Raw genomic sequence first — 24,553 nt, forward strand, 5'->3', positions numbered from 1 at the left:
CACAATGGCTTCCAATACCGAAACAGGCTCAACGCCACCCAATACCGACATAGGTTCCACAAAGGCTCCTAATACTACATACGCTCCTCAGTGGACACAAGTACAGACATAAGCTCCTCAGTGGACACCAATGCTGACAGAATCGCCTCAATGGACCCCCATGCTGACATAAGCTTCCCAATGACTCCCAATTCTGACAAAAGCTCCGCAAAGGCTCCCAGAACCGTCATAGTTTCGTTCAACGGCTCCTCAATAATGACGTAGGCCCTCAAACACCTTCAACACTGACCTAATGTCCTCAATGCCCCAATACTGATATCAATTTCTCAGTGGCCCTATATACTGACATAATCCCCTCAATCACCCAGCAATGACATAAAGTCCTTAATGTACCCCAATACATGAACATAACTCCTGAATGAACCACAATACTGACAAAGCTCCTCAATTGCTCCCAATATAGCCCTAAGCTCCTGAATGGCCCCCAATAGTGACATAATCTTCTCAATGGCCCCAATGCCTGTCTTAGCTTCTCAGTAACACCAAATCTGACGAAAATCTCCACAACAACTCCTAAAACCGACATAAGATCCTCAAAGGCCTTCCAATATCAACAAAGGCTCAACTATGGCTCCCAATACTGACATTATCTCCTCAATCGCCCCAGCACTGACATAAGGTCCTTAATGGACCCCTATACTGATATAAGCTCCCAATTAACCATAATACTTGATAAAAGGCTCCTCAATTGCTCCCATATAGCCATAAGCTCCTGAATGGCCCTCCATTGAGACCACATATCTCCCCAATGATCCCAATGCTGTCTTAAGTTTCTCAATGATGCCCAATACTGATGGAAGCTCCTCAAGGGCACCCTATACGACACAGGATCCTCAACGCTCCCAATATCAACAGAGCTCAACTATGGCTTCCAATACTGACAAAGGCTCCTCAATTAACCCCATTCAGACATAAGACTCCTCAATGGCTTCCAAAACCGATACAATCTCAACGCCACCCAATACCGCATAGGTCCACAATGGCTCCTAATACTGACATAAGCTCCTCAGTGGACACCAGTACAGACATAAGCTCCTCAGTGGACACCAATGCTGACAGAATCGCCTCAATGGACCCCAATGCTGTCTTAAGCTTCTCAGTGATGCAAAATACTGACAAAACCTCCACAACAACTCCTAATACCGACATAAAATCCTCAACTTCTCCCAATATCAACAGAGGCTCAACAATGGCTCCCAATATAGCCATAAGCTCCTGAATGGCCCCCAATAGACACATAATCTCCTCAATGGACCCCCAATGCTGTCTAAGTTTCTCAATGATGCCCAATACTGATGAAAGCTCCTCAAGGGCAACCCAATACGACATTAGGATGCTCAACGGCTCCCAATATCATCATAGGCTCAACTATGGCTCCCAATACTGACATAAGCTTCACAAAGGCCACCAATACTGATTAGGCTGTCAATAATCTTCAACACTGACATAAGCTCCTCAATTAACCCAATACTGACATAAGCTCCTCAATGGCCTCCATACCAACATAGCCTCTACAATGGCTTCCAATACCGACACAGGCTCAAACGGCTCCCAATACCGACATAGGTTCCACAATGGCTCCTAATACTGACATAAGCTCCTCAGTGGAGACCAATACAGACATAAGCTCCTCGGTGGACACCAATGCTGACAGAATCGCCTCCGTGGACCCCAGAGCTGACATAAGCTTCCCAATGACCCCCAATACTGACAAAAGCCCCGCAAAGGCTCCCAGTACTGACATAGTTTCGTCAACGGCTCCCAATACTGACGTAGGCTCTCAAACACCTTCAACACTGACATAATGTCCTCAATGGCCCCAATACTGATATAAGATTCTCAGTGGCCCATATACTGACATAATCTCCTCAATCACCCCAGCAATGACATAAAGTCCTTAATGTACCCCAATACTGATATAAGCTCCTCAATGAACCACAATACTGACAAAGGCTCCTCAATTGCTCCCAATATAATCTCCTGAATGGTCCCCAATAGTGACATAATCTTCTCAATGGCCCCATTGCTGTCTTAAGATTCTCAGTGACACCAAATACTGATGAAAGCTCCACAACAACTCTAACACCGACATAAGATCCTCAATGGCTCCCAATATCAACAGAGGCTCAACTATGGCTCCGAATACTGACTTAAGCTCCTCAATCGCCCAGCACTGACATAAGTTCCTAATGGACCCAATACTGATAAAGGTTCCTCAATGAACCACAATACTGACAAAGGCTCCTCATATGCTCCCAATATAGCCATAAGCTCCTGAATGGCCCCCATTAGGGACATAATCTCCTCAATGGACCGCAATGCTATCTTTAAGCATCTCAAAGACATCCCAATAATGATGAAAGCTCTCAAGGGCACCCAATACGACACAGGATCCTCAACGCTCCCAATATCAACATAGGCTCAACTATGGCTCCCAATACTGACATACCATCCTCAATTAACCCAATAATGACATAAGCTCCTCAATGGCCTCCAATACCAACATAGGCTCCACAGTGGCATCCAATACCGACACTGGCTCAATGCCACCCAATACCGACATAGGTTCCACAATGGCGCCTAATACTGACATAAGATCCTCAGTGGACACCAGTACAGACATAAGCTCCTCAGTGGACACCAATGCTGACAGTATCGCCTCCGTGGACCCCAAAGGTGACATAAGCTTCCCAATGACCCCCAATACTGGACAAAAGCTCCGCCAAAGGCTCCCAGTACCAACATAGTTTCGTCAACGGCTTCCAATAATACGTAGGCCCTCAAACACCTTCAACACTGACATAATGTCCTCATGGCCCCAATACTGATATCAGATTCTCAGTGGCCCTATATACTGACATAATCTCCTCAATCACCCCAGCAATGACATAAAGTCCTTAATGTACCCCAATACTGATATAAGCTCCTCAATGAACCACAATACTGCCAAAGGCTCCTCAATTGCTCCCAGTATAGCCATAAGCTCCTGAATGGCCCCCAGTAGTGACATAATCTTCTCAATGGCCCCAATGCTGTCTTAAGCTTCTCAATGATGCCCAATACTAATGAAAGCTCCTCAGGGCACCCAATACGACATAGGATCCTCAATGACTCCCAATATCAACATAGGCCTCAACTATGGCTCCCAATACTGACATAAGCTCCTCAAAGGCCACCAATACTGATAGGCTCTCAATCATCTTCAGCACTGACATAAGCTCCTCAATGGTCCCAATACTGACATAAAGATTCTCAATGGCCCTCAAGACTGACATAAGCTCCTCAATCGCTCCAACACTTATAAAGGTCCTTAATGGACCCCAATAGTGATATTAGCACCTCAATGAACCACAATACTGACATAGTCTCCTCAGTCGCCCCCAATACAGACATAAGTTCCTCAGTGACCACCAATGCTGACATACGATCTCAATCACCCCAGTACTGATACAAGAACCTGAATGTTCCCCAATACTGACAAGAGCACCTCAATGACCTGCAATAATGGAATAAGCTCCTCAATAACCCCCAATACTGAAAGAAGCTCCTCAAATCACCCCCAATACTGACATAATCTCCGCAATGGACCCCAATGATGTCATAAGGTCCCCAGTGGCCACCAAGGCTGACATACAGTCTCAATCGCCCCAGTACTGACATAAGCTCCTCAATGAGCCACTATATGACATAGGCTCTCAATTGCCCCCAGTACTGACGTGGGCTCTCAATCACCCCCAATACTGACATAAGCTCCTCAATGGCCCCAGTGCTGACAGAGTCTCCTCAAAGGCCCCCAATACTGACATAAGATTTCTCAATGGCCCCAATACTGACATAAGCTCCTCATATAACCCAATACCGCATAAGCTCCTCAATGGCCTCCAATACCAACACAGGCTCAACGCCACCCAATACCGACATAGGTTCCACAATTGCTCCTAATACTGACATAAGCTCCTCAGTGGACACCAGTACAGACATAAGCTCCTCAGTGGACACCAATGCTGACAGAATCGCCTCAATGGATCCCAATGCTGACCTAAGTTCCCCAATGATCCCCAATACTGACAGAAGCTCCTCAATCAGCCCCAATACTGACATAAGCTCCTGAATTGCCCCCAATACTGATATAATCTCCGCAATGGATGCCAATGCTGACATAAGGTCCCCAGTGGCCACCAAGGCTGACATACACTCTCAATCGCCCCAGTACTGACATAAGCTCCTCAATGACCCACTATATTGAAATAGGCTCCTCAATTGCCCCCAATACTGACAAAGGCTCCTGAATCACCCCCTAAACTGACATAAGCTCCTCAATCACCAGCAATACTGACATAATCTCCGCAATGGACCTCAATGCTGTCATAAGGTCCCCACAGGCCACCAAGGCTGACATAAAGTCTCAATCGCCCAAGTAAGACATAAGCTCCTCAATGACCCATTATATTGACATAGGCTCCTCAATTGCCCCCAGTACTGATATGGGCTCTCAATCACCCCCAATACTGACTTAAACTCCTCAATGGCCCCAGTGCTGACTGAATCTCCTCAAAGGCCCTCAATACTGACGTAAGATTCTCAATGGCCCCTAATACTAACATAAGCTCCTCAATTAAGCCAATACTGACATAAGCTCCTCAATGGCCTCCAATACCAACATAGGCTCCACAATGGCTTCCAATACTGACACAGGCTCAACGCCACCCAATACCGACATAGGTTCCACAATGGCTCCTAATACTGACATAAGCTCCTCAGTGGACACCAGTACAGACATAAGCTCCTCAATGGACCCCAATGCCGACATAAGCTTCCCAAACACCCCGAATACTGACAGAAGCTCCTCAATCACCCCCAATACTGACATAAGCACCTGAATTGCCCGCAATACTGATATAATCTCGGCAATGAACTCCAATTCTGACATAAGGTCCCAGTGGCTAACAAGGCTGACATACACTCTCAATCGCCCCAGTACTGACATAAGCTCCTCAATGACCCACTATATTGACAGAGGCTCCTCAATTGACCCCAGTACAGACATGGGCTCTCAATCACCCCCAATGCTGAGTGAATCTCCTCCAAGTCCCCCAATGCTGACATTAGATTCTCAATGGCCCCCAATACTGACATAAGCACCTCAATTAACCCAATACTGACAGAAGCTCCGCAATCACCCCCAATACTGACATAAGCTCCTGAATTGCCCCAATACTGATATAATCTCCGCAATGGACCCCAAAGCTGACATAAGTTCCCCAGTGGCCACCAAGGCTGACATACACTCTCAATCGCCGCTGTACTGACATAAGCTCCTCAATGACCCACTATATTGACATAAGTTCCTCAATTGCCCCCAGTACTGAATGGGCTCTCAATCACCCCCAATACTGACATAAGATTCTCAATGGCCCCCAATACTGACATAAGCTCCTCAATTAACCCAATACTGACATAAGCTCCTCAATGGCCTCCAGTACCAACATAGCCTCTACAATGGCTTCCAATACCGACACAGGCTCAACGGCTCCCAATACCAACATAGGTTCCACAATGGCTCCTAATACTGACATAAGCTCCTCAGTGGACACCAATACAGACATAAGCTCCTCAGTGGACACCAATGCTGACAGAATCGCCTCCGTGGACCCCAGTGCTGACATAAGCTTCCCAATGACCCCCAATACTGACAAAAGCTCCGCAAAGGCTCCCAGTACTGACATAGTTTCGTCAACGGCTCCCAATACTGACGTAGGCTCTCAAACACCTTCAACACTGACATAATGTCCTCAATGGCCCCAATACTGATATAAGATTCTCAGTGGCCCCATATACTGACATAATCTCCTCAATCACCCCAGCAATGACATAAAGTCCTTAATGTACCCCAAAACTGATATAAGCTCCTCAATGAACCACAATACTGACAAAGGCTCCTCAATTGCTCCCAATATAATCTCCTGAATGGCCCCCAATAGTGACATAATCTTCTCAATGGCCCCAATGCTATCTTAAGCATCTCAAAGACATCCCAATACTGATGAAAGCTCCTCAAGGGCACCCAATACGACACAGGATCCTCAACGCTCCCAATATCAACATAGGCTCAACTGTGGCTCCCAATACTGACATACCATCCTCAATTAACCCAATACTGACATAAGTTCCTCAATGGTCTCCAATACCAACATAGGCTCCACAGTGGCTTCCAATACCGACACTGGCTCAATGCCACCCAATACCGACATAGGTTCCACAATGGCTCCTAATACTGACATAAGATCCTCAGTGGACACCAGTACAGACATAAGCTCCTCAGTGGACACCAATGCTGACAGAATCGCCTCCGTGGACCCCAATGGTGACATAAGCTTCCCAATGACCCCCAATACTGACAAAAGCTCCGCAAAGGCTCCCAGTACCGACATCGTTTCGTCAATGGCTCCCAATAATGACGTAGGCTCTCAAACACCTTCAACACTGACATAATGTCCTCAATGCCCCTAATACTGATATAAGATTCTCAGTGGCCCCATATACTGACATATTCTCCTCAAAACCCCAGCAATGACATAAAGTTCCTAATGTACCCCAATACTGATATAAGCTCTTCAATGAACCACAATACTGACAAAGGCTCCTCAACTGCTCCCAATATAGCCATAAGCTCCTGAATGGCCCCCAATAGTGACATAATCTTCTCAATGGCCCCAATGCTGTCTTAAGCTTCTCAATGATGCCAAATACTGACGAAAGCTCCACAACAACTCCTCACACCGAAATAAAATCCTCAACGGCTCCCAATATCAACAGAGGCTGAACTATTACTCCCAATACTGACATAAGCTCCTCACTCGCCCCAGCACTGACATAAGGTCCATAATGGACCCCAGTACTGATATAAGCTCCTCAATTAACCACAATACTGACAAAGGCTCCTCAATTGCTCCCAATATAGCCATAAGCTCCTGAATGGCCCCCAATAGTGACATAACCTCCTCAATGGACCCCAATGCTGTCTTAGACTTCTCAATGATGCCCAATACTGATGAAAGCTCCTCAAGGGCACCCAATATGACATAGGATCCTGAACGGCTCCCAATATCAACATAGGCTCAACTATGGCGCCCAATACTGACATAAGCTCCTCAAAGGCCACCATTACTGATAGGCTCTCAATCATCTTCAACACTGACATAAGCTCCTCAATGGTCCCAATACTGACATAAGATTCTCAATGGCCCTCAAGACTGACATAAGCTCCTCAATCGCCCCAGCACTTATAAAGGTCCTTAATGGATCCCAATAGTGATATTAGCACCTCAATGAACCACAATACTGACATAGTCTCCTCAGTCGCCCCCAATACAGACATAAGTTCCTCAGTGACCACCAATGCTGACATACGATCTCAATCACCCCAGTACTGATACAAGAACCTGAATGGTCCCCAATAATGACAAGAACTCCTCAATGACCTGCAATAATGGAATAAGCTCCTCAATGACCCCCAATACTGACTGAAGCTCCTCAATCACCCCCAATACTGACATAAGCTCCTCAATCACGCCCAATAATGGCATAATCTCCGCAATGGACCCCAGCGCTATCATAAGGTCCCCAGTGGCCACCAAGGCTGACATACAGTCTCAATCGCCCCAGTACTGACATAAGCACCTCAATGACCCATTATATTGGCATATGCTCCTCAATTGCCCCCAGGACTGAAATGGGCTCTCAATCACCCCCAGTACTGACATAAGTTCCTCAATGGCCCCAGTGCTGACAGAATCTCATCAAAGGCCCCCAATACTGACAAAAGTTTCTCAATGGCCCCCAATATTGACATAAGCTCCTCAATTAACCCAATACTGACATACGCTCCTCAATGGCCTCCAATACCAACATAGGCTCCACAATGGCTTCCAATACTGACACAGGCTCAACGCCACCCAATACCGACATAGGTTCCACAATGGCTCCTAATACTGACATAAGCTCCTCAGTGGACACCAGTACAGACATAAGCTCCTCAGTGGACACGAAAGCTGACAGAATCACCTCAATGGACCCCAATGCTGACATAAGCTTCCCAATGACCCCCAATACTGACAGAAGCTCCTCAATCACCCTCAATACTGACATAAGCTCCTGAATTGCCCCCAATACTGATCTAATCTCCGCAATGGACCCCAATGCTGACATAAGGTCCCCAGTGGCCACCGAGGCTGACATACGCTCCTCAATGACCCACTATATTGAGATAGGCTCCTCAAATGCCCCCAGTACTGACATGGGCTCTCAATAACCCCCAATACGGACAGAATCTCCTCATGGGCCCCCAATACTGACATAAGATTCTCAATGGCCCCCAATACTGACATAAGCTCCTCAATTAACCCAATACTGACATAAGCTCCTCAATGGCCTCTAATACCAACATAGCCTCCACAATGGCTTCCAATACTGAAACAGGCTCAACGGCTCCCAATACCGACATAGGTTCCACAATGGCTCCTAATACTGACATAAGCTCCTCAGTGGACACCAGTACAGACATAAGCTCCTCAGTGGACACCAATGCTAACAGAATCACCTCCGTGGACCCCAGTGTTGACATAAGCTTCCCAATGACCCCCAAAACTGACAAAAGCTCCGCAAAGGCTCCCAGTACCAACATAGTTTCGTCAACGGCTCCCAATACTGACGTAGGCTCTCAAACACCTTCAACACTGACATAATGTCCTCAATGGCCCCAATACTGATATAAGATTCTCAGCGGCCCCATATACTGACATAATCTCCTCAATCACCCCAGCAATGACATAAAGTCCTTAATGTACCCCAATACTGATATAAGCTCCTCAATGAACCACAATACTGACAAAGGCTCCTCAATTGCTCCCAATATAGCCATAAGCTCCTGAATGGCCCCCAATAGTGACATAATCTTCTCAATGGCCTCAATGCTGTCTTAAGCTTCTCAGTGACACCAAATACTTACGAAAGCTCCACAACAACTCCTAATACCGACATAACATCCTCAACGGCTCCCAATATCAACAGAGGCTCAACTATGGCTCGCAATACTGACAAAAGCTCCTCAATCGCCCCAGCACTGACATAAGTTCCTTAATGGACCCCAATACTGATAAAAGTTCCTCAATGAACCACAATACTGACAAAGGCTACTCAATTGCTCCCAATATAGTCATAAGCTCCTGAATGGCCCCCAATAGTGACATAATCTCCTCAATGGACCCCAATGCTATCTTAAGCTTCTCAATGACATCCCAATACTGATGAAATCTCCTCAAGGGCACCCAATATGACATAGGATCCTCAACGCTCCCAATATCAACATAGGCTCAACTATGGCTCCCAATACTGACATAAGCTCCTCAATTAACCAAATACTGACATAAGCTCCTCAATGGCCTCCAATACCAACATAGGCTCCACAATGGCTTCCATCCTGACACAGGCTCAACGCCACCCAATACCGACATAGGTTCCACAATGGCTCCTAATACTGACATAAGATCCTCAGTGGACACCAGTACACACATAAGCTCCTCAGTGGACACCAATGCTGACAGAATCGCCTCAATGGACCCCAATGCTGACAGAAGTTTCCCAATGACCCCCGATACTGACATAAGCTCCGCAAAGACTCCCAGTACCGAAATCGTTTCGTCAATGGCTCCCAATAATGACGTAGGTTCTCAAACACCTTCAACACTGACATAATGTCCTCAATGGCCCCAATACTGATATAAGATTCTCAGTGGCCCCATATACTGACATAATCTCCTCAAACACCCCAGCAATGACATAAAGTCGCTAATGTACCCCAATACTGATATAAGCTCTTCAATGAACCACAATACTGACAAAGGCTCCTCAATCGCTCCCAATATAGCCATAAGCTCCTGAATGGCCCCCAATAGTGACATAATCTTCTCAATTGCCCCAATGCTGTCTTAGGCTTCTCAGTGACACCAAATACTGACGAAAGCTCCACAACAACTCCTAATACAGACATAAGATCCTCAACGGCTCCCAATATCAACAGAGGCTCATCTATGGCTCCCAATACTGACATAAGCTCCACAATCGCCCCAGCACTGATATAAGGACATTAATGGACCCCAATACTGATATAAGTTCCTCAATGAACCACAATACTGACAAAGGCTCCTCAATTGCTCCCAATATAGCCATAAGCTCCTGACTGTCCCCCAATAGTTACATAATCTCCTCAATGGACCCCAATGCTGTCTTAAGCTTCTCAATGACGCCCAATACTGATGAAAGCTCCTCAAGGGCACCCAATACGACATAGGATGCTCAACGGCTCCCAATATAAACATAGGCTCAACTATGGCTCCCAATACTGACATAAGCTCCTCAATTAAACCAATACTGACATAAGCTCCTCAATGGCCTCTAATATCAACATAGGCTCCTCAATAGCTTCCAATACCGACACAGGCTCAACGCCACCCAATACCGACATAGGTTCCACAAAGGCTCCTAATACTGACATAAGCTCCTCAGTGGACACCAGTACAGACATAAGCTCCTCAGTGGACACCAATGCTGACGGAATTGCCTCAATGGACCCCAATGCTGACATAAGCGTCCCACTGACCCCCAATACTGACAGAAGTTCCGCAATGACCCCCAATAATGACATAAGTTCCTGAATTGCCCCCAATACTGATATAATCTCCGCAATGGACCCCAAAGCTGACATAATGTCCCCAGTGGCCACCAAGGCTGACATACACTCTCAATCGCCCCTGTACTGACATAAGCTCCTCAATGACCCACTATATTGACATAGGCTCCTCAATTGCCCCCAGTACTGACATGGGCTCTCAATCACCCCCAATACTGACATAAGATTCTCAATGGCCCCCAATACTGACATAAGCTCCTCAATTAACCAAATACTGACATAAGCTCCTCAATGTCCTCCAATACCAACATAGGCTCCACAATGGCTTCCAATACTGACACAGGCTCAACACCACCCAATACCGACATAGGTTCCACAATGGCTCCTAATACTGACATAAGATCCTCAGTGGACACCAGTACAGACATAAGCTCCTCAGTGGACACCAATGCTGACAGAATCGCCTCCGTGGACCCCAGTGCTGACATAAGTTTCCCAATGACCCCCAATACTGACAAAAGCTCCGCAAAGGCTCCCAGTACCGACATAGTTTCGTCAACGGCTCCCAATAATGACGTAGGCTCTCAAACACCTTCAGCACTGACATAATGTCCTCAATAGCCCCAATACTGATATAAGATTCTCAGTGGCCCCATATACTGACATAATCTCCTCAATCACCCCAGCAATGACATAAAGTCCTTAATGTACCCCAATACTGATATAAGCTCCTCAATGAACCACAATACTGACAAAGGCTCCTCAATTGCTCCCAATATAATCTCCTGAATGGTCCCCAATAGTGACATAATCTTCTCAATGGCCCCAAAGCTGTCTTAAGATTCTCAGTGACACCAAATACTGATGAAAGCTCCACAACAACTCCTAATACCGACATAAGATCCTCAATGGCTCCCAATATCAACAGAGGCTCAACTATGGCTCCGAATACTGACTTAAGCTCCTCAATCGCCCCAGCACTGACATAAGTTCCTTAATTGACCCCAATACTGATAAAAGTTCCTCAATGAACCACAATACTGACAAAGTCTCCTCATATGCTCCCAATATAGCCATAAGCTCCTGAAAAGCCCCCAATAGTGACATAATCTCCTCAATGGACCCCAATGCTATCTTCAGCTTCTCAATGACGCCCAATACTGATGAAAGCTCCTCAAGGGCACCCAATATGACATAGGATCCTCAACGGCTCCCAATATAAACATAGGCTCAACTGTGGCTCCCAATACTGACATAAGCTCCTCAATTAAACCAATACTGACATAAGCTCCTCAATGGCCTCTAATATCAACATAGGCTCCTCAATAGCTTCCAATACCGACACAGGCTCAACGCCACCCAATACCGACATAGGTTCCACAATGGCTCCTAATACTGACATAAGCTCCTCAGTGGGCACCAGTACAGACATAAGCTCCTCAGTGGACACCAATGCTGACAGAAACGCCTCAATGGACCCCAATGCTGACATAAGCTTCCCAATGACCCCCAATACTGACAAAAGCTCCGCAAAGGCCCCCAGTACCGACATAGTTTCGTCAATGGCTCCCAATAATGATGTAGGCTCTCAAACACCTTCAACACTGACATAATGCCCTCAATGGCCCCAATACTGATATAAGATTCTCAGTGGCCCCATATACTGACATAATCTCCTCAATCACCCCAGCAATGACATAAAGTCCTTAATGTACCCCAATACTGATATAAGCTCCTCAATGAAAAACAATACTGACAAAGGCTCCTCAATTGCTCCCAATATAGCCATAAGCTCCTGAATGGCCCCCAAAAGTTACATAATCTCCTCAATGGACCCCAATGCTGTCTTAAGCTTCTCAATGACGCCCAATACTGATGAAAGCTCCTCAAGGGCACCCACTACGACATAGGATCCTCATCGGCTCCCAATATCAACATAGGCTTACCTATGGCTCCCAATACCACCATAAACTCCTCAATTAACCCAATACTGATATAAGCTCCTCAATGGCCTCCAATACCTACATAGGCTCCACATTGTCTTCCAATACCAACACAGGCTCAACGCCACCCAATACCGACATAGTTTCCACAATGGCTCCTAATTCTGACATAAGCTCCTCCGTGGACACCAGTACAGACATAAGCTCCTCAGTGGACACCAATGTTGACAGAATCACCTCAATAACCCCAAAGCTGACATAAGCTTCCAAATGACCCCCAATACTGACAAAAGCTCCGCAAAGGCCCCCGGTACCAACGTAGTTTCGTCAACGGCTCACAATAATGACGAAGGCTCTTAAACACCTTCAACACTGACATAATGTCGTCAATGGCCCTAATACTGATATTAGATTCTCAGTGGCTCCCAATACTGACAGAAGCTTCTCAATCACCCCCAATACTGACATAAGCTCCTGAATTGCCCCCAATAAAGATATAATCCCCTCAATGGACCCCAATTCTGACATAAGGTCCCCAGAGACCACCATGGCTGACATACAGTCTTGATCGCCCCAGTACTGACATAAGCTCCTCAATGACCCTCTATATTGACATAGGCTCCTCAATTGCCCCCAGTACTGACATGGGCTCTCAATCACCCCCAATGCTGACAGAATCTCCTCAAGGCCCCCAATACTGACATAAGCTCCTCAATTAACCCAATACTGACATAAGCTCCTCAATGGCCTCCAATACCAACATAGCCTCCACAATGGCTTCCAATACCGACACAGGCTCAACGGCTCCCAATACCGACATAGGTTCCACAATGGTTCCTAATAAAGACATAAGCTCCTCAGTGGACACCAATGCTGACAGAATCGCCTCAATGGACCCTAATGCTGACATAAGCTTCCCAATGACCCCCAATACTGGCAAAAGCTCCGCAAAGGCTCCCAGTACCAACATAGTTTCGTCAACGGCTCCCAATACTGTCGTATGCTCTCAAAAACCTTCAACACTGACATAATGTCCTCAATGGCCCCAATACTGATATAAGATTCTCAGTGGCCCCATATACTGACATAATCTCCTCAATCACCCCAGCAATGACATAAAGTCCTTAATGTACCCCAATACTGATATAAGCTCCTCAATGAACCACAATACTGCCAAAGGCTCCTCAATTGCTCCCAGTATAGCCATAAGCTCCTGAATGGCCCCCAGTCGTGACATAATCTTCTCAATGGCCCCAATGCTGTCTTAAGCTTCTCAATGATGCCCAATACTAATGAAAGCTCCTCAAGGGCACCCAATACGACATAGGATCCTCAATGGCTCCCAATATCAACATAGGCTCAACTATGGCTCCCAATACTGACATAAGCTCCTCAAAGGCCACCAATACTGATAGGCTCTCAATCATCTTCAGCACTGACATAAGCTCCTCAATGGTCCCAATACTGACATAAGATTCTCAATGGCCCTCAAGACTGACATAAGCTCCTCAATCGCTCCAACACTTATAAAGGTCCTTAATGGACCCCAATAGTGATATTAGCACCTCAATGAACCACAATACTGACATAGTCTCCTCAGTCGCCCCCAATACAGACATAAGTTCCTCAGTGACCACCAATGCTGACATACGATCTCAATCACCCCAGTACAATTGTATCAACCCAATACTGACATTAGCTCCTCAATGGCCTCCAATACCAACATAGCCTCCACAATGGCTTCCAATACCGACACAGGCTCAACGGCTCCCAATACCGACAAAGGTTCCACAATGGCTCCTAATACTGACATAATCTCCTCAGTGGACACCAATACAGACATAAGCTCCTCAGTGGACACCAATGCTAACAGAATCGCCACCGAGGACCCCACTGCTGACATAAGTTTCCCAATGAGCCCCAATACTGACAAAAGCTCTGCAAAGGCTCCCAGTACCGACATAGTTTCGTCAACAGCTCCCAATAATGACGTAGGCTCTCAAACACCTTCAACACTGATAAATATCCTCAATGGCCCCAATACTGATATAAGATTCTCAGCGGCCCCATATACTGACATAATCTCCTCAATCACCCCAGCAATGACATAAAGTCCTTAATGTACCCCAATACTGATATAAGCTCCTCAATGAACCACAATACTGACAAAGGCTCCTCAATTGCTCCCAATATAGCCATAAGCTCCTGAATGGCCCCCAATAGTGACATAATCTTCTCAATGGCCCCAATGCTGTCTTAAGCTTCTCAGTGACACCAAATACTGATAAAAGCTCCACAACAACTCCTAATACCGACATAACATCCTCAATGGCTCCCAATATCAACAGAGGCTCAACTATGGCTCCGAATACTGACTTAAGCTCCTCAATCGCCCCAGCACTGACATAAGTTCCTTAATGGACCCGATTACTGATAAAAGTTCCTCAGTGAACCACAATACTGACAAAGGCTCCTCAATTGCTCCCAATATAGCCATAAGCTCCTGACTGGCCCCCAATAGTTACATAATCTCCTCAATGGACCCCAATGCTATCTTCAGCTTCTCAATGACGCCCAATACTGATGAAAGCTCCTCAAGGGCAGACAATACGACATAGGATCCTCAACGGTCCCAATATCAACATAGGCTCAACTATGGCTCCCAATACTGACATAAGCTCCTCAAAGGCCTCCAATACTGATAGGCTCTTAATCATCTTCAACACTGACATAAGCTCCTCAATTGTCCCAATACTGACATAAGATTCTCAATGGCCCTCAAGACTGACATAATCTCCTCAATCGCCCCAGCACCTATAAAGGTCCTTAATGGACCCCAATAGTGATATTTGCACCTCAATGAACCACAATACTGACATATGCTTCTCAGTCGCCCCCAATACAGACATAAGTTCCTCAGTGACCACCAATGCTGACGTACGATCTCAATCGCCCCAGTACTGATATAAAACCTGAATGGTCCCCAATACTGACAAGAACTCATCAATGACCTGCAATAATGAAATAAGCTCCTCAATGAGCCCCAATACTGACAGAAGCTCCTCAATCACCCCCAAAACTTACATAAGCTCCCCAATCACCCCCAATACTGTCATAATCTCCGCAATGGACCCCAACGCTGTCATAAGGTCCCCAGTGGCCACCAAGGCTGACATACTGTCTCAATCGCCCCAGTACTGACATAAGCTCCTCAATGATCCACTATATTGACATAGGCTCCTCAATTGCCCCCAGTACTGACATGGGCTCTCAATCACCCCCAATACTGACATAAGCTCCTCAATGGACCCAGTGCTGACAGAATCTCCTCAAAGGCCCCCAATACTGACATAAGATTCTCAATGGCCCCCAATACTGACATAAGTTCCTCAATTAACCCAATACTGACACAAGCTCCTCAATGGCCTCCAATACCAACATGGCCTCCACAATGTCTTCCAATACCGACACAGGCTCAACGGCTCCCAATACGACATAGGATCCTCAACGGTTCCCAATATCAACATAGGCTCAACTATGGCTCCCTATACTGACATAAGCTTCTCAAAGGCCACCAATACTGATAGGCTCTCAATCATCTTCAACACTGACATAAGCTCCTCAATGGTCCCACTACTGACATAAGATTCTCAATGGCCCTCAAGACTGACATAAGCTCCTCAATCGCCCGAGCACTTATAAAAGTCCTTAATGGACCCCAATAGTGATATTAGCGCCTCAATGAACCACAATACCGACAAAGTCTCCTCAATTGCTCCCAATACAGCCATAAGCTCCTTCATGGACCCCAGTACTGACATGAGCTCCTCCATTACACCCAATACTGACATAAGCTCCTACTGACATAAGCACCCCAATCGCCCCCAATACTGACATAAGCTGCTCAATGACCCCCAATACTGACATCGGCTTCTCAATCACCCCCAATACTGACATAGGCTCCTCAATAACCCCTAATACTGACATAAGCTCCACAATGACCCCCAATACTGACTTAAGCTCCTAAGTAACCCTCAGTACTAATATAAGATCTTCAGTCATCCCGAGTACTGACATAGGCTGCTCAATGTCCCCCAATAATGACATTGGCTCCTCAATCACCCCCAATAAAGACATAATCTCCTGAATGGCCCCCAATACAGACATAGGCTCTGCAATGAACCCCAATACTGAGAAAAGCACCTCATTGGTTCCCAATACCGAGATAGGCTCCACAACGTCTCCCAATACTGACATAAGCTCCGCAATGACTCCCAATACTGGCATAGGCTGCGCTATGTCTCCAAATACTGACATAAGCTCCTCGCTGGCCCCCGATACTGACATAAGATGCTCAATGGCCTCCAATACCAACATAGGATCCACAATGGCTCCCAATAATGACACAGGCTCCTCAACGGCTCCCAATACCAACATTGGTTCCACAATGACTCTTAATACTGACATAAGCTCCTCACACGCACCCAATACAGACATAAGCTCCTCAGTGGCCACCAGAGCTTATAAAAGATCTCAATAACCCCAGAAATGATATACGCTCTTGAATGGTCCCCAGTACTGACATAAGCTCCTCAATGACCTCAAATACTGAAATAAGCCTCTCAATGACCCCCAATACTGACATGACACTCAATCACCCCCAATACTTACATAAGCTGCTCAATGACCCCAATAATGACATAGGCTCCTCAATGGCTCCCAACACCAACATAGGCTCAACATTGGCTCCCAATGTGGCATAAGATCCTCAATTACCCACAATACTGAAATAGGCTCCTCAATCACCCCGAATACTGACATTAGCTCCTCAATGGACCCCAATTCAAACATAGGCTCTTCAATGGCACCCAATACTGACATAGGCTCTTCAATGGCCCCCAGTATCAACATAGGCTCCTCAATGGCTCCCAATACCGACATAGGCTCCAGAACATCTCCTAATACTGACATAAGCTCCTTAATGGCCAACCATACTGACATACGCTCTCAGTCACCCCCAGTACTCACACAAGCTCCTCAATGCCCCCCAGTACTGACATAGGATCCTCATTCGCCCCCAGTACAAATATAGGCTTCTCACTGGGTCCCAATACTGGCATAGGTTCCACTATGTCTCCAAATACTGACATAAGCTCGTCACAGTCCCCCAATACTGACATAAGATCCTCAATGGCCCCCAATACTTACATGAGCTCCTCAATGGCCCCCAATACCAGCATAGGATCCACACTGGCTCCTAGTACTGACATAAGCTTCTCACTGGCCCCCAATACAGACATAAGCTCGTCAGTGGCCTCCAATGCTGATATAAGATCTCAATAACCTCTGTATTGACATAAGCTCCTGAATGGTCCCCAATACTGACAAAAGCTCCTTAATGACCTCAAATACTGAAATAAGCTCCTCAATGACCCCCAATAGTGACTTAAGATACTCAATCACCCCCAATACTGACATAAGCTGCTCAATGACCCCCAATCATGACATTGGCTCCTCAGAGGCTCCCAACACCAGCATAGTTTCAGCAAAGGCTCCCAATACTGAAATAAGCTTCTAATGGCCACCAGTAAAGACATACACGCTCAATCGCACACAGTTCTGACATAAGCACCTCAATTACCAGCAGTAGTGACATAGGCTCCTCAATCACCCCCAATACTGACATAAGCTCCTCAATGGCCCCCAGTTGAAACTTTGGCTCTTCAATGGCACCCAATACTGACATAGGCTCCTCAATGGCCCCAGTATCATCATAGGCTCCTCAATGGCTCCCAATACCATCGTAGGCTCCAGAATGGCTGCAAATACTGACAAAGGCGTCTCAATCACCCCCAATACAGACATAAATTCCTCAGTGGCCACCAATGCTGACATATGATCTCAATCACCCCTGCTCCTACTGACATAAGCTCCCAATCCATCCCAACACTGACATAAGCTGCTCAATGACCCCAATAATAACATAGGCTTCTCAATCACCCCCAATACTGACATAATCTCCTGAATGGCCCCCAATACTGACACAAGCTCCTCAATGACCCCCAATACAGACATAGGATCCTCAATCACCCCCAATTCAAATATAGGCTCCACAATGGCTCCCACTACTGGCAGAGGCTCCATCTTGGCTCCAAATACTGATATAAGCTCGTCACTGGCCCCAAATACTGACATAAGTTCCTCAGTGGCCACCAATGCTGTCATATGCTCTCAATCGCCCCTGTACTGACATAAGCTCCTCAGTGACCCACTATACTGACATAGGGTCCTCAATTGCCCCCAGTACTGAGATGGGCTCTCAATCACCCCCAAAACTGACATAAGGTCCGCAATGGCCCCAATGCTGACATAAGATCCTCAATGGCCCCCAATATTGATATTAGGTCCTCAATGTCCCAATATACTGACATAAGCTCCTCAATTGACCCAGTACTGACGTGAGCTCCTCAATGGCCCCCAATACCAGCATAGGATCCACACTGGCTCCTAGTACTGACATAAGCTTCTCACTGGCCCCCAATACAGACATAAGCTCGTCAGTGGCCTCCAATGCTGATATAAGATCTCAATAACCTCTGTATTGACATAAGCTCCTGAATGGTCCCCAATACTGACAAAAGCTCCTTAATGACCTCAAATACTGAAATAAGCTCCTCAATGACCCCCAATAGTGACTTAAGATACTCAATCACCCCCAATACTGAAATAAGCTGCTCAATGACCCCAATCATGACATTGGCTCCTCAGAGGCTCCAACACCAGCATAGTTTCAGCAAAGGCTCCCAATACTGAAATAAGCTTCTAATGGCCACCAGTAAAGACATACACGCTCAATCGCACACAGTTCTGACATAAGCACCTCAATTACCAGCAGTAGTGACATAGGCTCCTCAATCACCCCCAATACTGACATAAGCTCCTCAATGGCCCCCAGTTGAAACTTTGGCTCTTCAATGGCACCCAATACTGACATAGGCTCCTCAATGGCCCCAGTATCATCATAGGCTCCTCAATGGCTCCCAATACCATCGTAGGCTCCAGAATGGCTGCAAATACTGACAAAGGCGTCTCAATCACCCCCAATACAGACATAAATTCCTCAGTGGCCACCAATGCTGACATATGATCTCAATCACCCCTGCTCCTACTGACATAAGCTCCCCAATCCATCCCAACACTGACATAAGCTGCTCAATGACCCCAATAATAACATAGGCTTCTCAATCACCCCCAATACTGACATAATCTCCTGAATGGCCCCCAATACTGACACAAGCTCCTCAATGACCCCCAATACAGACATAGGATCCTCAATCACCCCCAATTCAAATATAGGCTCCACAATGGCTCCCACTACTGGCAGAGGCTCCATCTTGGCTCCAAATACTGATATAAGCTCGTCACTGGCCCCAAATACTGACATAAGTTCCTCAGTGGCCACCAATGCTGTCATATGCTCTCAATCGCCCCTGTACTGACATAAGCTCCTCAGTGACCCACTATACTGACATAGGGTCCTCAATTGCCCCCAGTACTGAGATGGGCTCTCAATCACCCCCAAAACTGACATAAGGTCCGCAATGGCCCCAATGCTGACATAAGATCCTCAATGGCCCCCAATATTGATATTAGGTCCTCAATGTCCCAATATACTGACATAAGCTCCTCAATTGACCCAGTACTGACGTGAGCTCCTCAATGGCTCCCAATACCAACATAGGCTTCTCAACAGCACCCAATTCAGACATAGGTTCCACAATGGCTCCTAATTCTTACATCAGCTCCTCACTGGCCCCCAATACAGGCATAAGCTCCTCAGTGGCAACCAATGCTGACAGAAGATCTCAATAACCCCAGGAATGACATAAGCTCCTGAATCATCCCCAATACTGACATAAGCTCCTCAATGACCTCGAATACTGAAATAATCGCCTCAATGACCACCAATACTGAAATAAGCTCCACAGTCACCCCCAATACTAACATAAGCTCCTGAATGGCCCTCAATACTGACATAATCTGCTCAATGGATCTCAATGCTGAAACAAGCTCCACAATGACCGCCAATACTGAGAAAGGCTCCTCAATGGCTCCCAATGCCAACATAGGCCCCTCAACAGCTCCCAATACCAACATAGTCTCAAGTATGGCTCCCAATACTGACATAATCTTCTCAATGGCCATGAATACTGACATCGGCTTTCAATCACCTTCAACACTGGCATAAGCTCCTCAATCGCCACAATACTGACATAAGATTCTCAATGGCCCCAATACTGACATAAGCTCCTCAATCGCCCCAGCACTGACATAAGGTCCTTAAAGGACCCCAATACTGATATAAGCTCCACAATGAACCCCCGTACTGCCAAAGTCTCCTCATTCATCCCAATAAAGACATAAGCTCCTTCATGGACCCCAGTACTGATATGAGCTCCTCAATGACCCCCAATAGTGACATAAGCTCCTGAATTGCCCCCAATACTGACATAATCTCCTCAATGGACCCCAATGCTGACATCAGATCCTCAGTGGCCACCAATGCTGACATAAGCTCTCAATCGCCCCAGTACTGACATGAGCTCCTCAATGACCCACTATACTGACATAGGATGCTCAATTGCCCCAATGCTGACATAAGATACTCAATGGCACCCAATACTGACCCAATACTGACATAAGATTCTCAATGGTCCCCAATACTGATATAAACTCCTCAATTGACCCAATATGGACATGAGCTCCTCAATGTCCTCCAATACGAACATAGGCTCATCAACGGATCCCCATACCGAGATAGGTTCCACAATGGCTCCTAATTCTGACATAAGCTCCTCACTGGCCCCCAATACTGACATATGCTCCTCAGTGGCCACCAATGCTGACATAAGATCTCAATAACCCCAATAATGATGTAAGCTCCTGAATGATCCCCAATATTGACATAAGCTCCTCAATGACCTCAAATAATGAAATATGTTCCTCAATGACCCCCAATACTGACATATGCTCCTCAATCGCCCCCAAGACTGAAATAAGATCCTAAATGGCCCCCAATACTGACATAGGCTCCTCAACGGCTCCCAATACCAACAAAGGCTCATCAATCACCCCCAATGCTGACATAAGCTCCTCAGTGACCCACAATACTGACATAGGCTCCACAATCGCCCCCAATACTGACATAAGCTCCTCAATGTCCCTCAGTAAAAACATACGCTCTTCAATGGCACCCAAAACTGACATAGGCTCTTCAATGGCCCCCAATATCAACATAGGCTCCTCAATGGCTCCCAGTACCGACATAGGCTCCAAAACGGCTTCAAATAATGACCATAGCTTCTCACTGGCCCGCAATACTGACATAAGTTCCTCAGTGGCCAATAATGCTGACATACGCTCTCAATTGCCCCTGCACTGACATAAGCTCCTCAATGGAACAAAATACTCATATAAGCTCCTCAATGACCCCCAATACTGACATAAGATTCTCAATGGCCCCCAATACTGACATAAGCTCCTCAATAGACCCAATACTATCATGAGCTCCTCAAAACCAACATAGGCTCCTCAATGGCTCCCAGTACCGACATAGGCTGCTCCACACCTTCAAATAACAACATAGGCTCAACTATGGCCCCCAATACTGACATAAGCTCCTCAATGGCAACCAATACTGACACAGGCACTCAATCACCCTCAACACTGACATAAGGACCTCAATGGGCATAACACTGACATAAGATTCTCAATTGTCCCCAATACTGACATAAGCTCCTCAATCGCCCCAGCACTGACATAAGCTCCTCAATGAACCCCAATACTGACAAAGGCTACTCAATCGCCTCCAATACAGACATAAGGTCCCCAGTCACCCCCAGTACTGACATAAGCTGGTCAATGATCCCCAATACTGGCATAGGCTCCTCAATGACCCCCAATACTAACATAAGATCATCAGTCACCCCCAATACTGACATAAGCTGCTCAATGCCCCGCAATAATTACATAGGCTCATCAATCACCCCCAATATTGACATAATCTCCTGAATGGCCCCCAATAATGACATAAGCTGCTCAATGACCCCCAATACTGACAAAAACTCCTTCATGGCTCCCAATACCTACATAGGCACATCAACGGCTCCCAATACCAACATAGGCTCCACAATGTCTCCCAATACTGACATAAGCTCCTCAATGTCCAACAATACTGACATATGCTCTCAGTCATCCCCATTACTGAGATGAGCTCCTGAATGACCCCCAATTTTAACATAGGGTGCTCAATCACCCCAATACAAACATAGGCTCCACAATGGCTACCAATACTGGCATAGGCTCCACTATGGCCCCAAATACTGACATAAGCTCTTGACTGGCCCCCAATACTGACATGAGGTCCACAGTGGCTACCAATGCTGACGTACGCTCTCAATCGCTCCAGTACTGACCCACAATACTGGCATAGGCTCCTCAATAACCCCAGTAATGACATAATCTCCTGAATGGTCCCCAATACTGACATAAGCTCCTCAATGACCGTCAAATATTGAAATAAGCCCCTCAATGACCCCCAATACTGACATCAACTCCTCAATGACCGCCAATAATGAAATAAGCTCCTCAATGATCCCCGATAGTGACATAAGCTCCTCAATCAACCTGAATAATGAAATAAGCTCCTGAATGGCCCTCAATACTGACATAATCTCCTCAATGGACCCCAATGCTGACATAAGCTCCTCAATGAACCCAATACTGACAAAAGCTCCTCACGAGCTCCCAATACCGACATAGGCTCCTCAACAACTCCCAATACAAGCATAGGCTCAACTATGGCTCCCAATACTGACATAAGCTCCTCAATGGCCACCAATATTGACATAGGCTCTCAATCATCTGTAACACTGACATAAGCTCCTCAATTGCCCCAGCACTGTCATAAGGTCCTTAATGGATTCCGATACCGGTATAAGCTCCTCAATGAAGTCTAATACTGACAAAGGCTCCTTCATCGCCTCCAATGAAGACATAAGCTCCCCAATCGCCCACGATACTGACATTATCTGCTCAATGACCCCCAATACTGGCATAGGCACCTCAATCGCCCCCAGTACTGACATAGCCTCCTCAATCACCCCTAATACTGACATAAGATTCTCAATGACCCCCAATACTGACATAAGCTGTTCAATGCACCTCAATAATTACATAGGCTCATGAATCACTGCCAATAATGACATAATCCCCTGAATAGCCCCCACTACTGACATAAGCTGCTCAATGACCCCCAATACTGACAAAAGCCCCTCAATGTTTCCCAATTCCTACATCGGCTCCACATTGTCTCACAATACTGACATAAGCTCCTCAATCGCCAAGAATACTGACATATGTTCTCAGTCACACCACAGTACTGAAGTATCTGCTCAATGACCCCCAATACTGTGATAGGAACCTCAATCGACCCCAATACAAACTTAGGCTCCTCAATGGCTCCCAATAATAGCATAGGCTCCACTATGGCTCCAAATACTGACATACACTTTTCACTGGCCCACAATACTGACATAAGGTCCTCAGTGGCTACCAATGCTGATATACGCTCCCAATCGCCCCAGTACTGACCTAAGCTCATTAATGACCCACAATGCTGACATAAGATCCTCAATGGCCCCCAATACTGAAATAAGCTCCTCAATGGTCCCCAATACTGACATAAGGTCCTCAATTGACCCAATACTCACAAATGCTCCTCGAAGGCTCCCAATGCCAACATAGGTTCCACAATGGCTCCCAATACCAACACAGGCTCCTCAACGGCTCCCAGTAACGACAT

This window comes from Carcharodon carcharias, chromosome 8 (assembly GCF_017639515.1).
Source record: "Carcharodon carcharias isolate sCarCar2 chromosome 8, sCarCar2.pri, whole genome shotgun sequence".
NCBI lineage: Eukaryota > Metazoa > Chordata > Chondrichthyes > Lamniformes > Lamnidae > Carcharodon > Carcharodon carcharias.